This window comes from Phymastichus coffea, unplaced genomic scaffold, assembly GCF_024137745.1.
Source record: "Phymastichus coffea isolate CEN01 unplaced genomic scaffold, Cenicafe_Pcof_1.1 PCOF00002, whole genome shotgun sequence".
Classification (NCBI taxonomy): domain Eukaryota; kingdom Metazoa; phylum Arthropoda; class Insecta; order Hymenoptera; family Eulophidae; genus Phymastichus; species Phymastichus coffea.
In genome coordinates, this window is record NW_026706813.1 from 14218721 (window position 1) to 14237931 (window position 19211).

Here is a 19211-nt window from a genome sequence, read left to right on the forward strand (position 1 = left end):
AAGAGACCACTCCGGGGAACGCGTTTCGAGTCGATTGAGGAGATAAGAGCTGAATCGAAGAAGGCGCTGATGGCTATACCGGAAAGGGACTATTTGGCATGTTTCGAGGATTGGAAAAAACGTTGGCATAAGTGTATTTTATCGGGAGGGGATTACTTCGAAGGGGATGACATTGATGTAGAAGAATAAATAAAGATTTTTCATTTTACAAACAAATTCACCTTACTTTTTGCCCACAGTAGTATAGCTTTCCAACGTATAAAAATAACAAAGTGTTTTACAGTAAAAATGCATATCCATACCTGTTGTATCAACTTCTCCAATTACTTTTACTCGGACACCTTTCTCTATATTTATTTCAGTGTAGTTGTTGATGTAAACGGTGACTTAATTCACCATCAGTTATAGCACCACATCCATATTAAACTTATTTTCAACCCTGACGAACATCATCTTGATATGGCCCTCAATGCCTGTAAAAAATAATCAAATTGAAAAAATTAATAAAAAAACCATGAAAAATGAATGTATACTCACTTATCAATCCCTGAGTTTTTCCAATATCGCCAAATGTAACACTTTAAACCGGTGCAGGTGTAATATTAGCTGCTTCATGGTGCTCGCCAAGTTCAGTGATCGTTGTGCCATTGTTGATGAGTAACTCTAATGGCACCAAGTTATGTGCCTCTTGAAAAAAAGTTGGTGAAACAGCCTTCGTAACTGCACCTTCGATCTGCAATTTCTGCAACAATAAATATTACAAAATTATATTAATAATAATATATTTTGAGGAGGATGAGAATTAAAGAAATTGTATACTAACCTTTCCAATACTAATTTAACCCACATACTTTTATATTAAAGCTTTTCCCCACACCAGGCAGACTATGCGCTTAGAACTTGCATTGTTGAGTGTAAATTTAAGCAGATCAAACTTTTGTTTTGATCCAACCACTGCAGGTGCATGCAGTTCGTCAACGTATCCAACTATTTCACTGTAAAAACAAACAAAAAAATACAATGCTTACTTTGTGCAAAAATAAAAATTTACATTAAAAAATTTACATTAAATTATCTTACGTTCTTTCATCTTTGTGCCTCAGCTCATCGAAGTCCTCGTCTCTTGTGTAGGGTATATCATCCACTACATCAGGTTCCATTTCCTGTGGGTGCTGCATTTTGGAAAAGCAATCTATAATAAGACAAAAAAAATCATATATTTTTCTTTTTCATTATTTAATTTTGGAAATGATGTAAAAATTTTGTTGTAAAGTAATATAAAAAATCTAAATAGATAGTGCAAAATAGTAGATAAAAAAACTAAATAGATTGTGCAAAATAATAATATAAAATCTTATTCGCAGAAAAAAATTTTCGCTCTCATGCTCTTATCTATCTATATATAAAAAGAATATTTTAAATCTATAATAAGATAAAAATCATATATTTTTCTTTTTCTTTTAAATATATTATTTATGCGAATAATAAAACGTTTAGAAAGCCAGCTGGGTTAGGTTGAACACGTGTTAGAATTTTTATAATTTTTTAATTGTATATAATTTTTCATGAAAATCATTTATTTTTCTTATAGATTGCAATGTAACTTACCTTTAGTCCTTAAAATTTTGTTTGTTTGAAGATTCAATTGACTGATGTTAACGGATGTAATTTTCACTCATGCACCTGCACTGACGGCACTGAGCAGCCATTGACCATTGACCTTAGGTCTAATACATACGGGACATCTATTGTACCCAATTAGCACACACGCAGTCACGTCACACACTAAAATACATGCGCGACATCTATTGTACCCTATTAGCACACACATAGTCACACACTAAAATACGTACATGACCAATGCTCACGTGACTGTCTGTCAGCCAATCACGTCACGAATAAAATGACTTCACTCGACAGGCCATCACTTTTTTAAGAGAGGATTATTTTCGTGAAAATAGTATGCAGTTCGGTTTTTTTGATTACAACTTATCAATAGATGAGATAATGGTAAAATACTTCGGGAAGTTTGTCATAAAACAGTGTATTAGAAATAAGTCAATCAGATTTGGAATAAAATTATGGTCCCTTTGTTCCTCAGATGGATATTTATATGAACTGGATATTTATACAGGTAAAGCAGGACTCGATGAACGGAATCCTCTAGTTGCTGTTTGTATGGGATCAAAAATCGTTATTATGTTGCTTTCACCTTTACTACAAGTAACTAATAAAGAAGATCTTACTAAGTATCATGTGTATTTTGATAATTTTTTCACCAATTCAGATTTTATGGTACATTTAGAAAATATTGGATTATCAACAACTGGGAAGGTTAGACAAGGTTAGACGCTCTACCGATCAAAATTCCAAACTGAATTATATAACTGTGATGGATTCCAAACCTGTATCAGTCCTATCAACAAAATTTGGAGATGAACCGAAAATTGAAGTGTAGCGATGGCATGAAAAAGCTAAGAGGTCCATTCTTTTCCCTCAAGCGTTTTCTTCCTATAACTAAAACATGGGTGGGGTTGATTTGCATGATCAACATTGCAATGCTTTAATGCCTTCAATTAGGAGTAAAGAATGGACATGGTGTCTGTTCTTACGACTTATTCAGGCTTTATTGACTAATGCTACCGTGATTTATAACAAGCTGCACCCAGACTTGCCGAAAGGTTCAAAAGATATTGTGCAAGAAATTTGTGAATATTATCTTCAGAAATTTGCGAATCAACGTTCTAACAAGCGAAAGAGATCAAGTGATACATCATTGCATAAACACGTAATCAAACAAGATATGTACAAAACATGTGAGGTATTATTGTGTGAGATGAAAACTGAATTTTATTGACAAAAATATGCTATATCCTTGTGCAAACGACACCGAGAAGATCACGAAAATATAACTGAATAAAAATTCAATTGAATTACATGATCAATGTTTGATAGCTGTTTTTCATGACAAATTGAAGTCCGGCAAAAAAATGTTACATACATTTTTTTCATATTTTTTCCCGTAAAATCGATTTCGGTAATAAGATTTAAAAAACAATAACTTTTTTGGTAATTCGTTTAAATAACTTTTTATAAACAATTGCAAATGGCAAAAGAAAAAACACAGGTATTTTTTTTTGATTTGCCTATTAATCGCATAGTTAGTTTGACGCTATCTCTTCCAGTTTTGGCTTGGGCCTTAATGGGTTAATATATCACAATTGCACCATGATTCATTAAAAACAAAATAATAAAATTAAAGCATAAAAAGAAATTGCGTTTAAAAGATATATTATACTACTAACAGCACATGGTAATTGTTTAGCGAAGAAATTAATTCACTCAATACCAAGATTATCAAGATTTAAGAAGTACAAATCACCATTTATACATGTTTAATTTAGCTCTGTAAAAGAAAAGTATCGGTACAGATCAACGATGAAGTACTTTCATATAATGTAGTTCTTGTAATCATAAAATAGCATCATCATAAAGTCATTTCCTAATTCTTGATAAACAGACTAAATAATATTGGTAATTTTATCATTATTTACTATTTTTTTATTATTGCTGTCATTCAAATAACCAATTTCTGATATTTTAGTTTTGTACGTACCTATTTTATTATTGCAAAAATTCTAACCTTTTTTTTTATTTTTTGTATTATTTTGTTCATTTTCCTAAAATTTACTTTTTCCTTCTAGATTACTTTGTTTGATAATGTGACGTCGGGGTCACTCTCAGGTACGCTTGGAGCAAGCGTAAACTTAGGGTTGCTCTGATTTGGCTATCGTGTAACACATAAGCCGGGACAAGCAATATTGTTGCGTTGAGAAAACTGTATGCTAACGCGGAATGTAATAACCAAATGTTATTACGAACACACCAGACTCACGCTTAATGTGTTCTTAAGGGACTTTAATGGAAATTCACCAGACTCACGCTTAATGAATTTCCAAAAGAAAGGCGGATTACTTAACGAAAGAAAAGGATAGCCAGGTTTAAGATTTTACTTACTTTTATTTTATCAATTTAGTTATTATTAAAGTTGCGTTCTCTCTCTGCTCTTTGGCCTCTTTCTCTCTCTATATGCTCTGAATATACTTGGGTGATTTTTCTTCTTTGATGCTTCCTCCGGGATTCACTCACTGGTAAAAACTTCTTATTAGGGACTTCCTGGTGCTCAGTCCGCACTTACTCTATCTGAACTTAACTTCCTCTCACTTCCTCTGACTTAACTTACTCTCCAGCCTTGTACAGAGCTTTTTATAAGCCGTGGGTGGTTGGGTGGAAATCCCTTTCCTCAGGCCCATGAAGCGATAACGGCTAAATTTTGTATTGGTCGGAAATTTTCTAATCATATCCAGAATTTCTTTATTGGTCTGTGGGCGTGAATTTTCAGAGAGAGAAAGGGCGGTCCCTTTTTAACTTGGGCCTTTTTCTCCAGAGATGGCTCTCGGAGTGCCACTTTTAAGAGCAAGAGTAACGCTATAGCTTATAATTACTTATACATAATTGTACTAAACTTAATTAATTATGACGATACATAGTGACTATTATGAACATTCAGAAAAATTCAAACCTTTTACGATTTATTATAAAATACATTATTGTTCTATTTATTGGTTATTCGATGACAAAAAGGTGCGCATTATAATGGCTTACAAAATTGATGAAAATCTATTTAATATTACGGATATTTTCTTAAAAATCGGTGGGAAAAAAAAAGATAGATTGCATTTTTATGGTCCCCTTCCATTATCAGCGTGATAACACTTCACGATGTATACGCGATGATCGTAGGCCCCTGTCAACACATACGTGTGGGACAAAGCAGGATAGAGCGTTGATTGTAAGCTTGAGTACGCAGGCTCGGGCCACTATCAAAGTTTATATTTCGAATGCGTTTTCATCGTGGGAAATCAGGAAGGTTCCCACTCCGTTCGTCATATTTAATAATTAAATATAAAAAAAAACTAAGTTACGGCTAGCCGTCACACCCCCACACTTAAACGATTGCTAGAGGAGTGCAACGAGGAAGAGCAATCGAAATTTTTATTCTAATTATAAAGATCTTGTCGTATCATGCTGTAATCAAGGTTTTATCATTATTTTTATTATTTTATTAATCTCGAAGATCTTACCCTAACATGGGAGGAACCCAAACGATGGTTTAACTGCTTGAGATTGTGATGCTGGAATCGAATTACTCTGGTTGTGTTGTGTTATTTCATTTTCTGTTGTATGTAGAGTCGGATATAACTCCTGTCCAGGAGCGGTGGCAATATTTGTTGGGGATTCTACATCCCTTTTCGCTTCTGTGGGTTTTGGTGCTAAATGTATCAGAAACGTAGTTAAACTGTTCCATATGGCCCCAATCAGATGAAAAGACCATCCATAAATGCTATGTAGAGTTATTCCATTGATGAGGACTTCTATTAATTTTTTTGTAGTTTGGACAATTAGTATAATTGCAAGTATACCGGCACTGAAAGTACCAAAGGTCATAAATTTCATTCACATTTTGTTCCAGGTATTGACTATTAACTGCTCCATTACATTCTCATTCATTAACCTTCCAATTATTCCGTTACTGTCTCTTATGGTGTGTCCACGAATTTCTCTGGTTACATCATTTATTACTGCAGGTTGCTCCAAGGGGAACAGGATTCTGTTCATTAAATCTTGTAGATCCTTTTCTGTATATATTCCGCTGGTGGCTAGTGAGGGAATATTCTGGTACTTCCAAGTTAATCCAGAAAACGGCTTAAGAGTGGTGGGAGTTTTTGCTTCTACTGCTCTTGGTAAAAACTTATACCAGTCATCATTAAAGAAAAAAAATGTGGGTAGGAGAGCATTACAATCAACTACTGTCCCATATGCCTTCAAAATATGTGTTTTTGGAGATAAAAATTTGGTATTGTTGTTATGGATTACTTTTAGTTCAGCATAACATTCGTCTCCTTGCGATACCTTCACATCAACGGGTATACACTTAACGATGTGTACTACCTCTCCTGCTGTCACAGCCATGTATCCGGGTCCTTTCATGAGATTATAGGCAAACTGATCGGGAGATTGACTAGCAATTGCAAGTGCATTTTTCATAATTTCTCTTTCTTGCTTACAGCGATGTACAACAACATCCTTATACATACGACTTAATTGTACTTTTATGTGACGTTCTACATATACAAATTTAGAATTTACATACGCAAATATATCTAGGTTGTTCATTGATATTTTCTTACTTAGAAAAAATGCATTATTTTCGACAATATAAACAAATAATTTTGGGTGTTCAGTAACTATTATTTCGTAACCACATAGATTACGTTTAGATTTGGATATTAACGCAAAAGCAATGTCTTGTGTTACTAACGAGTATAATGTTTGTTCTATTTCACCTTCAATTTGATTAGCTGTTCCTTCATACAATATTTGATACCGATTAAATTTGCATACATCTTTAGGTACACTTTCCCAAAAAGTGTATCCTCCTTCAGAATCTATACAATGTTCACTACCTAAAATACATCTAACGCCACTACGTAATATTATTTGGTTATTATCTAAATCGACAGAAGCGGTATATTCTTGTAAAGTTACTTTTATTTTAGCTTGGACAACTACGGAATTCCAGCTTCCATAAGCATCGGAATAACTACCATAGGTACATTCTCCATTATGATCTACACTTCCTGCAAGTATAGCGGGTCTAACCGTGGTTTGATTAACTTTAATATCTCGAAATACATGTGAATTGTCAAAATAAAATGTACCGCTTTTGTGTAAATCATAACACGTTTGTTGGCTTACATCCATTAAATATTCTATTGCGCCATTCTCTATTATGGAATTATGTGAATGCATTCCACAATAATAAACAGTTCGGTCTACTTGGACTTTACATTGAATCACTTGAGCAGTTTCATAGTTATTTAACTGTAATAATTGAATGTACTTTCTTGTTACGTTTATTTTTGTAGAAGGCATTTCACATTCTTCCACGCTTAATAAAGATATAGTGGTTATATTAAGAGATCTTGCTCCGCAGTCGTATCCTATGATGGCTGTAACTGGATTAGTTATTGTTAAAAATATCAGTGATAACAGAGAAGAATGCATCATGTTTTCGGTTCTGTAATCAGAAAATATTTCATTATATGTTCCTTTTGATCTTTTGTTTGTTTCATAATATATATATATTTTGTTTTATGATTTATCTCATTTTATTTTATATTATATTATATTTTTCCTCTCTACCCCTTTTTCTATTTCGGCTTATTTTCTTTGGTTGATTTGTTTATATGTGAAATTCGGAGTCTATTTGAATGAACTATTTTTGTGCCCTTTTTAGTCTCTATTTTGACATTATGTTTTGGAAGAATACCAACTATTTTATAAGGCCCTGAGTAATGATCCCCGAATTTCCCTGGTTTAGGTCCTGATTTTAAGAAAACGTAATCACCTAAACTAAAGTCTTTTGGATTTATATGTCTATCGTAATATTTTTTTGATTTTTCTTTAGAGCTAACTAAATTTTCGTAAGCTAATTTTCGTATACTACATAAACGCGCAACTAAATCTATTATATATCCTTTATATGTAGGTAACGTATCGCTTTCACGAAGGGGATTATTTGAGGGCATTCGAGCTAAGCGGCCAAATACAACTTCATACGGCGTATGTTTGGTACTATCTTGTACACAGGTATTGTAGTTTAGGATAGCTAGGTCGAGCCAATCATCCCAATCGTTGTCAAGATCGGTGTATTGCTTTAAGTACTCAATTAACACGTGATGAGATCTTTCTAGGGAACCGTTCGACTGAGGTATGAATGCTGTGGTTTTTAATTTCTTTATTTTAAATCGCTTGGAAATACGCGTCATTAGAGAACTCAAAAAATTTCTGCCTTGATCAGTAAGCACAGCTTTCGGACATCCAAAAACACAAATGAATTTCTTAAGAAATGCGTCCGCTATTGTTGATGATAAGGTGTCTGCTAATGGGACAGCTAGACAAAATTTACTTAATTGATCCTGTAAGGTTAAAATGTATTCGTTTCCTTTTATTGTTCTTTTTAGAGGGCCTACAATATCCATAGCAATTTTATCAAACACTGTAGCACATGTATCAGTTATTATCATAGGTTGTTTGGTTTGTAAACGAGTTAATTTCTTTAATTGACATTCTAGACACTGTTGGATTCGCCTTTGTATATCGTCTTTTAGATTTTCCCAATAATATTCTTGTCTAATCCGGTGAAAGGTTTTTGAAACGCCACGATGTCCTCCAATTGGGGATTTATGGAATTCATAAAAGATTCCGTCGCGTTGTTCTAAGGGTACATACTTTAACTTATCTGTACAAATTATTAATTTTATTCCACTATTTCTAAAGACACTATCTAATAAATACTCTATTTCTAACCAACTTAAATTTTCTACATGTTTACTCTGAGCAATACAGACTTCAGTTTGATTAGTATTAATTAGTAAATCTCTTAATATTTTTAAAGTAATGTGTATATAATCCTTAATATAAGTTAACGATTCTGGGCGGTCTCCTCGTATGCAGAGTCCAAATTGATGATAATTCTTCTTCTTCTTTTCTTTTAAGACTTCACCCACTTGTAAGATTACCTTAGTATTAATTTTCTTATTTTCTATTAATTTGCGTGCGCCTTCGTCACAAGGTTGTCCATTGCTGCTTATAAAATAAGCAACATTGTCGTTGCGCACATGTATGGCTTCTTTAACCTTAACTATATTAGCGGTATTGTTGTCGTTATTTACGGACTCATCCGAACTATTATTCATTGAGTCCTCTTCGGAATCGGGATCTTGTATATTATGAGGTAGATTCTGATTGGGTTGCACAGGTATTTTGGGTATAACTCGTGCCTCACCTTCAAGTTCACTATCGTCTAGATCACTTTCTACGTAATCAAGTATCTCATTTCGAGTTCTTTCGGGGTAACGTTTTGAAACAACTTCGACAGATTCAGGTATAGGCAACTTCTCTACGGGAGGTGTTCTTGGGTGTGGGATAATATTTTTATTATCATTATTAATAGGAATTTTCCGGGGTCGTCCGCGTGGACGTTTTATTGGTTTGATTTCTTCAGTTTCCTTTTGAACTACCAAAGGGTCAGATGACTGTTCCAATCGTTGTCTTTGCCTTCTAGTAACTACATTTATTTCAGGAATTTGATGTGTTTTGTCTGCTTCGGTGATTACAGATATGTAACTATCATTTTCTTGTGTTGGTATTTTCCGTCTTCTAAAAGAAATGTAAGTGTCTCCTATTTTTATTGTCTTCGTGTCAAAATTAACACTTGCTTTACTAGAAAAAAGGAAATCAGATCCTATTATGCCTTCGCAATTTACAGGGAAGTCATTTTGTACAATATGGAATTTCATTGGTATCTCAAATAATTTCAGTGTTATTGATCCTAAAGTTCTATGGGTTAAACCATTAATATCTATTAGGTCAATTTGATCGGTCTCATCACGAATTCCTAAAGCATACTTTTCCTTTATTAGACTCGGTTCAGATAAACTATTAATCATATACTGTGTCCATCCGTATTTTGGATTATATATATTCAATAAAGGAGGTTCTTCGTCAACGAGTGGCGTATATAAATTATAAATTTTTCTATATTTTTGCATGTTACTATCACTAACAACAGGTTTTATTGCGTTATTTTCGTTTATGCTGTTGTTATTATAGTTTATCTTCGTACTGGTGTTGTATAAGAAATTTTTACCTATGATTCCGTGATATGGCATTTGACAATTTGCAACAACATAAAATACTATTTCATTTCCGGCTATTATTAACTTGACAAATCCACATTCTTGGTAATCATCTTCAGCAAAAATACTCTGCATGGGTAAGATATTGGACATTTGGATAGGTATATCGTCCGGTACACAACAGGATTTAATGATATTGGTAGTGGAAGTAGAATCAATTAAGAATTGAACCTCTTCACCTGTCTGTTTGCTAATATAAGAGTAAACTAGATTTTTAATTTCTCTATCATTCTGACGTATATGTTTTACATTAATTGGTTCTATCGGATTCCGTGATAATGCATCGGCTGTCGCATTGGCTTTACCTGGTCGATAAATTATCTCATAGTCATATTCAGAAATTTGGAAACGCCATTTCAAAACCCTGGTATTGAGGTCGGCTGACTTAAACCAAACTAAAGGTTGGTGATCAGTAATAATGGTGATTTTCCTTCCGAAGACATATGATTTGAATGCTTTGATACTGTGAATAATTGCGAGCGCTTCTTTTTCGTAAACCTCGTAATTCAACTCCGGACCACGTAGTACTCGAGAGGTGTATGTGATAGGTTGGTCTGATCCAATAGTGCCTTGTGAAAGTATTCCTGCTATTGCAATTCCAGAGGCATCCGTACGGATTATGTAATCTTTATCAAGATTTGGGAATTGTAATAACGGAGCGCTACACAGCAACTCTTTAAGTTCACAAAATGAACTTTCGATTTTATCTGTCCATTGAAACACCGTATCTTTTTGCAAAAGTCTGGTCAAAGGTTTAGCAATTTTCGCAAAATCTTTAATGAATCTACGATAATAGCCACATAACCCTAAAAATTGACGTACAGCTTTAACCGACTTTGGTCTTGGGAATTCCTTAACTGCTTCAATTTTTTTCGGATCTGGTTCTAGACCATTTTCACTTATTATATGACCTAAGTAATTAACTCGTCGCATTAAAAATTTGCATTTTCCAATCTGCAATTTCAATCCTGCTTTTCGTAATCTTTCCACTAACATTCGGAATTTGCGATCATGTTCTTCAAGTGTATTTGCATATATAACTATATCGTCTAAATACACGAACAGATCTAACCCTTGAAGTCCGCGGAGCAACGTATCCATTAAACGTTGAAAAGTCGCGGGTGCATTCTTTAATCCGAATGGCATACGCACAAACTCATAGTGACCGAAAGGAGTACTGAAAGCCGTTTTATGCGCATCTTTTGGGTGCATCTTGATTTGGTAAAATCCCATGGCGAGATCAAGTACGGAATAGAATCTAGCACCTCCTACTTGGTCAAAAATTTGTGTAATGTTAGGTATTGGATACGAATCAGCGATTGTTTTTTCGTTCAATCCTCTCATGTCCAACACCATTCTTCCATTACTGTCTGTTGCCTTAGGTACGATCCATATGGGGATGTTGTATGGTGAAGTAGATTCTTGTATTATACCAGCTTTTAGTAATTTTTCGACATGATAGTTAATCTTATCCTTCATCGCGTGAGGAAATTGATACTGTCTACTATTTACTGGTACATCATCGATTGTTCTTATCTCATGCAAGACAAGATCGGTTCCCGGTAACTTGTCGCTAGGAAGATAGAACACATCTCGTACTTCCTTAATGAGATTAACAATGTAACATTTTTCAGTATCGTTCAGGTGACCTAAATCTAAATAATCTTCTATGCTTTTATTACTATCTTCGTTGGTTTCATCTAAGATTACGTCGGCTATCCCTAAATCATTATCTACATCTTCTATATCTAATTCTTCGTTAACGCTGTCTTGTGCAATACTATAAACGTGTCTGACGGCCGAATTAAACGGTACTCCAAAATCTAAGGGTATCAATTCGTTTAATATTCTGTCAAACTCATCAGGACTAAGCTGCACTTTATTGACTTATGGTCTTGGCATGATTTTTCCGAGATCTCGTTCTAATAATAGAGGTACAACAAAGTTTTCTCCTCTAAAATTATTAAATCCAAAGTCTATGATGGCTTTAGCTTTTTCGAGAAATAAAGCGCCTAATATTCCTTCGTAAGTCATTCCAAAAGCATCATCGACTACATGAAAGATAGTGTAAGTGTCAAATATCCTTATTTCGGTTGTACCAAGAGTTGATATTATTTCTTTTCCTATTCCTCGGACTTGTGTTTTTTGCGTGGTATCAATTTCGTTTCCAGGTGACAGAAGACGTTTCTTTATTAGATTGACTTCGGAACCGGTGTCTATTAGGAAATATTCTTTGGTACTATTTGCTGGATTTAAAACTTTGACTTTTGGAGAAATCTTTTGTATTGCATTTATACTAACTTCTTCTATTCCTTCTGTACTATGTAAATAACAAAAATTGCTACATTGAACATTATTTTCTTGAAATCGTATGACATGATCTCCTACAATAAATTGTCGTGTTGCGAAATTTATTACAGAATTGCTTTCTGAAAAATATGTAGCCCCTAAAACTACTTCACAAGGTATTGGAAAATCATCTGGTACTAATTGAAATTCCGTCGGTAAACCAAATATTGATAGTGTAATTGTTCCTAATGTGATAAACACCTCTGACCCTATTCCCTTTAACTGTTTGCATCTAGTACTATTTATATGTTCTGTGTAACTTTGAATCATTCTTATTTTCATTATGTTAGCTTCTGAGCCTGTATCAATCATAATTTGAAATTTAATATCACCTAAAAAATTTGCGTTAATTATTGGGACTTTGGCTGAAATTTTTGGTTCATTTGTTACGGTATAAGACTGAGCGATACTTCCGTCTCTTGTAATTGATGCGCTTGATTCGAATTGGTCCTCTGCATCGCGCTCTGATGAGAGGACTGCTGCCCGTTTCCCTGAAACTGATGGCGATATGGTTGTCTTTTTGGACAATTAGCGATATAATGGCCTGGTTACTTGCAATAAAAACAATTAGTGTTTGGAGTAACACTATTACTATTATAACATTCTTTTGCTGAGTGGCCTGACTTGCGACAAACTTGGCAAATAACTTCTGTATCACGGTTGATGCTTAAGTTTTTGCGACACTCTTTCGCTGAGTGGCCAGGTTTATCACAAATTTGACAAATAACCTGATTTATCATTCTTATTTGTGTTCGAGTTCGACAGTCTGCAGCTATATGGCCGTTTCTCGTGCATATTTGACATTTGAGATGTGTTCGACAATCACTAGCAACGTGACCTTTCCTATTGCAAATTTGACATGTTGTAATATTATTCCTTAACTTGGAGAAGCATGAACTTTCTTCGTGACCGACCTTTTTGCAGAAATTACATCGTTTACTTTCTCTAATTATACTATTGCAATTTAGGGCATTGTGGCCTTCTTTATTGCAATTTTGACAGAGGGTTATTGATCTGAAAGAACGAGAATTATTAGAGGCTCGTGCTCGCAATGTTGATTGTAATTCCAGGTCTTTTTCGACTTTTATGGCATTCTTTAGCGCATTCAGGATAGTGGTGTCACTAGGTAAATTTAGCCGAATTTCGGGCTTTAGTCCTCTTCTAAAGCATTCAAATATGTTTTGTTCAATTATCTGTTTTTGTGTAGGCGTTAAAGATTCTAGATTCTCTTCTTTCTTTTTGGCTTCAATAATTTTACTACTTAACAGTCGTAACCTATTTCCAAAAGTTAATACCTTTTCTTCATTCCTTTGGAACTCATTGCCTAATTCACCTAATAATTGATTTAGTGTTTGGATAGGACCGAATATGTCAGCTAAATGATTTAATAATTCGTCTACACTAGAAAATGTTTGTCCTACTACTTTAGCACGTGCTTCTCCTTCTAATTTCGATCTTAAGCGTTTGGTTAAGTTTTCTTCTATGTTTCGCGGTATTATACTTAATGCCTCTTTGCATCCTTCTACAAATTGGGTCCATTGGTTTGGTCTTCCATCAAATGTTGGCACTACACTTAATGCATCATTTAACGATACTACATGTCCTGGTAATGCTTTGGTTTCGGCGTATATTTCTGCTTCGCTATTATTATTGATTTTCGGCGGCATTTTGTTATAATTGATAAAAGGGATCGGTAAATCAATAATAGAGTCGCTTAAGGTATGTGAAGTGGACGCAGTTTCGACTTGATGTAAAGCTCTGTTTCGATTAAAATCTGGATCTAAAGCAGGACTGTCTTGAATATCATTTAAGTCAGGGAGTGATTCTGTTGATCGCTTTAGATTTCCGCCAACTTTACTAATTGTCCAGCTGACACTCGAGGTTTTCGACTGGCTGCGTGTAAGTCGCTTATCTTTGTTTTCGCTCATTAATAAATATACTTATGTGCATTTATATATGTCAGACAAAGGGAGAAGAAAAAAAAATGAAATTTGTACTAGAAGGTGTAAATTTATTTGGTGTTTTATTTTGCTAAATATTACAGGTATTTATATATTTTTATATAATTTTATGTTGACAAATTGTTAAGTAATTACAGCTTAATTAAGGAATTCTTATAATCTTTTATTAATCCGAAAAATTTATCTATTCTAGATATCGGCTCACTAGCAGAGGATAAATTGGGAGAAGCCTTACAATTTACATTCTTTTTTGTTATCAGTGGTAAAGGCGGACTCAAAAGAGCTTTAGGGATAGAAGGAGGCTCTGAAGATTTCTTTTGTATCTTAATTTTTTTAATCGCGCGCAAGGATCTTTGTAAAACTTCGTAAACCTCCGGGTTTACTTTTGTACCATCCTTCAGTATTTTAAGTTTTTCGTCACTTTTTGCAATTTTAATAACAGCGTCTTTAATATTATGCTTTTTTTTTAATTTTTGATTTTCGCAAAACGGTATTTTGTATTCCCTCCTAAATGTTTGTTGACAACGAACACACTTTTCCGGGATAACAAAATGTCGACATAAACATCTTCGAAATTGGGCGACCTTTTCTTCTAATGTTGTAGGCAAGTTACTTGATGAAGGTGCAGGTTGTTTGGGTGGACCCTGTACCTCGTCTTTTGGTGTTGACCAAATCTCTATCGGACGAGCTAACTCTATTTTATTCTGCTTAGATATCTCTTTTAATCCATTTTCATACTTGTCCTTTGGCAATCCTAACTCGTGTTTTCGAATCTCTCTCCCGAGAGCTCTTCGTTGTGTTTTAGTTAGCCGTTTTCTAGTTGTTCTATATCCTAGTTCCACTAGAACAATATCGAAACAAAGACACCAAACTTATATTAATACTATATTTCAATAATTAGAATGATTTTAAAAAAAAAGTCTGAACTTCATATACTTTTACTAGAAATCTCAATCTAATTTATTGTAATAAAACCTATCTATTTCTGTGTATAAACTAAGGATTATCGCGAATTATTTTACTTATAATTGTAAATTTTCAAATGACTTTGCTAATTTATCTACTTTATTTGCTAAAGCCCTTTTTGAAATCGTATTCCTATTAATTAGTTTGTTATTAATTTGTACTTGCTTCCTAAGATTTTTAACTTGTTTCTTTAGGGCAGTATTTGTTTTGATTAAATCTACACAAATATTTCCCAAACTAGCTATTTGTTCAATTCTATGCTTATTCTCTAATTCAAGTTTCGCAACACGTGCGCTAAGACTACGACCGTTATTGTTTATTCTTGTGATATCGGAGCTATGATTATTAACCCTATTAATTACGGATATTTGACTGTCCTTTAAATGTGTAATGTCTTCGATTAATTCATCTACCGTGTCGACTATGTCGTTAGAAAAAGTATTAAAACTTACGAACGGTGGCATTACAACTAAAAGACAGACCAAAAATCTTATCTATCTAACAACAAAATTTTATTAAAACTTATTCGTTTGTAGAATTATGAAAACTGTATGTGAACGTTTTATCAAAATCTTATTTTTACAGATATATTGCGGCAATTCATTTCTTAGATATAAATTTTGATTCCTACAGAAAGATATTTATCTTTATTTTTACTTAAACTTTCTTAATTAAACCCTTCATTCTTTGATACTATTTATTTTTAAATTATTTATTTTACTTATAACAGGCAATTTTCTTATTTAAATTTTTCTAATTTGCAAAATTATTTATTTCAAAATTTCTACTTTTATATTATTTTTCTCAGCAAGACTTCCTAAATTTCTTTTAAACACAATATTCTAAAACTCTTTTATTTTTACTCCGAGTTTTATTTATTTATTTATTTTTAAATTTTCTTCCGCAGGATTTCTAATTTCTCTAAATTAATTTTTATTGCTAATGTATTTCTTTCCGACTCAGACAAGATTCGTAATGTTATCTCAAAATTTTTTCTATATGTTATTTTCGATCTTTCTAAATTAACCTTTTTATTTCTAAATACAATTTTTAGAACAAAACATAAATTCAGAACCCTCTTTTTTCTGTAATAAGCATTTATTCTTATTTCTCTCTTCAAGGCACAAAAGAAGACTTTTCTTTGGACAAATTTTCTATTCTGATTTATAATTTTACTTTCATAAAAAATGATTCTTCTCTGAAAATTTTTTTTAAATTTCAAATATTTTTCAAACTCTTTTCTTAAACAACTTAATTTTCTTTATTTTTCTCTAACTCTTCTATTAATTTACTCATTCAAATTTCAATAATTTTCTAAATTATTTCACTATTCTTTATTACAAAATAAATTCCCATTAATTTTCCCAAAATTTTCCTAAGTTCAATCCAAATAAACTCCAATTAATTTTCACTTTCAATTTAACCTATCTCCTTGTTTGACACAAAACTTATTTTCTATTTTCTCAATTAAATCAGTGATTTTCTGACTTATAAATTTGTATTCTTATTCAAAAAAAAATTTTTATTTCTTTACTTTATTTTATTCTTCACAGATTTCAAATTCAATAAAATACTTTAAGTAGTATCTATTCTTAATTTTCTTTTACTCTAACTGATCACTGATATAATTTAAGAAAGGAAAACCCTAACAGTTTTCTTTGCAACAATTTAATCCCCCCGGGGCCTCCAAAATTTTTATGTGACGTCGGGGTCACTCTCAGGTACGCTTGGAGCAAGCGTAAACTTAGGGTTGCTCTGATTTGGCTATCGTGTAACACATAAGCCGGGACGAGCAATATTGTTGCGTTGAGAAAACTGTATGCTAACGCGGAATGTAATAACCAAATGTTATTACGAACACACCAGACTCACGCTTAATGTGTTCTTAAGGGACTTTAATGGAAATTCACCAGACTCACGCTTAATGAATTTCCAAAAGAAATGCGGATTACTTAAAGAAAGACAAGGATAGCCAGGTTTAAGATTTTACTTACTTTTATTTTATCAATTTAGTTATTATTAAAGTTGCGTTCTCTCTCTGCTCTTTGGCCTCTTTCTCTCTCTATATGCTCTGAATATACTTGGGTGATTTTTCTTCTTTGATGCTTCCTCCGGGATTCACTCACTGGTAAAAACTTCTTATTAGGGACTTCCTGGTGCTCAGTCCGCACTTACTCTATCTGAACTTAACTTCCTCTCACTTCCTCTGACTTAACTTACTCTCCAGCCTTGTACAGAGCTTTTTATAAGCCGTGGGTGGTTGGGTGGAAATCCCTTTCCTCAGGCCCATGAAGCGATAACGGCTAAATTTTGTATTGGTCGGAAATTTTCTAATCATATCCAGAATTTCTTTATTGGTCTGTGGGCGTGAATTTTCAGAGAGAGAAAGGGCGGTCCCTTTTTAACTTGGGCCCTTTTCTCCAGAGATGGCTCTCGGAGTGCCACTTTTAAGAGCAAGAGTAACGCTATAGCTTATAATTACTTATACATAATTGTACTAAACTTAATTAATTATGACGATACATAGTGACTATTATGAACATTCAGAAAAATTCAAACCTTTTACGATTTATTATAAAATACATTATTGTTCTATTTATTGGTTATTCGATGACAAAAAGGTGCGCATTATAATGGCTTACAAAATTGATGAAAATCTATTTAATATTACGGATATTTTCTTAAAAATCGGTGGGAAAAAAAAAGATAGATTGCATTTTTATGGTCCCCTTCCATTATCAGCGTGATAACACTTCACGATGTATACGCGATGATCGTAGGCCCCTGTCAACACATACGTGTGGGACAAAGCAGGATAGAGCGTTGATTGTAAGCTTGAGTACGCAGGCTCGGGCCACTATCAAAGTTTATATTTCGAATGGGTTTTCATCGTGGGAAATCAGGAAGGTTCCCACTCCGTTCGTCATATTTAATAATTAAATATAAAAAAAAACTAAGTTACGGCCAGCCGTCACAATAATTTAGAATTATTTTATTATTTGTCCTCAATTTTATTTGATGGCTTAGCTTACGCATATTATATAATTATTGCTTCGTATTACATGAATTTGTAATGGTATTGGTTATTCTTTTTTTTGTCAATGAATCCTTACATCTTTTTCTCTTATTATCTTTTCTCATTTCTGCTAACCTCATAAAATCTATTGTTATTTTAAGGTTTTCTATTAATAAGCTGTGACAGTTAATTTTACTGTTAATTAGTCTTAGTTTCTTATAATTCATGTTTATAGCATTCTTGTTAATATCATAATGTTTAATTTCATATATTTTTAGTATTAACGGATAATGATCAGTAATATCATTATCCTATAATTTATCATCAATCATTTCCTATAATAATTTATAACTCATATACTCTATTTTTCGGTCCTTACAAAAATATTATCTATGGAGCATCCTAATCTATTATCCGTACGAGGTCTCATTATTCCTATGAAGCACAGTTTCAATCCATATGGGAAGAGATCAAATAAAAATTTCTGACTATTTTGCGCAAAATTGAGAAGAACAATGAGATAATTTTTAATATTCTTAATACGTAGAAATTTCTTTACATTGTAACATATTCAACTACCGAACGCGAATTGAAAGAGGGAGAGACATTTTCAAGGATGTTACTTATTTGTTGGCACACCTATTCATGTTAATCCGCTTAGGACTATGTGTTGTCGCATTAGTACAATAAGACACGCTTACTCTAAATTAGATATATAAGGGTGAATGAGCTCTGTTTGGTATTTTTTTTTCTGGCTATTCTTTCTGCTCATTGTCATCATCTTCGCTAGCGTGATTGCTAAACGAGAGAAGACACGAGTAATCCTAAATCATCTTTGGCTAGATTAGAGACAGAGAAGAAATTAGACCTCCGTCGTTCTCTTCTGACCAATTGAACGAATGAGCCGTTTTTCCAAAATTACATCTATAACGAAGAATCGCCCGTTCCCGCCTGGGTAGCTCGCGGCCATCCGTACAAATTATTTATTTTGAGGATTCGCGAAGCAAAAGACGTTCATTCCGACAACTGAATAGCACATCGAACAAAACCACGTTAAACACACGGATTAAAATTCGGGATGCGGAGGGACACAGC

The 19211-nt window shown here is 33.3% G+C and overlaps 1 protein-coding gene across 1 annotated transcript in view; it reads left to right on the forward strand.

The window, feature by feature from the left end:
- Positions 1-19211, forward strand: part of LOC131663150 (protein wings apart-like) — a 334256-nt gene that overhangs the window by 283901 nt on the left and 31144 nt on the right. The gene's annotated exons all lie outside the window — the stretch shown is intronic.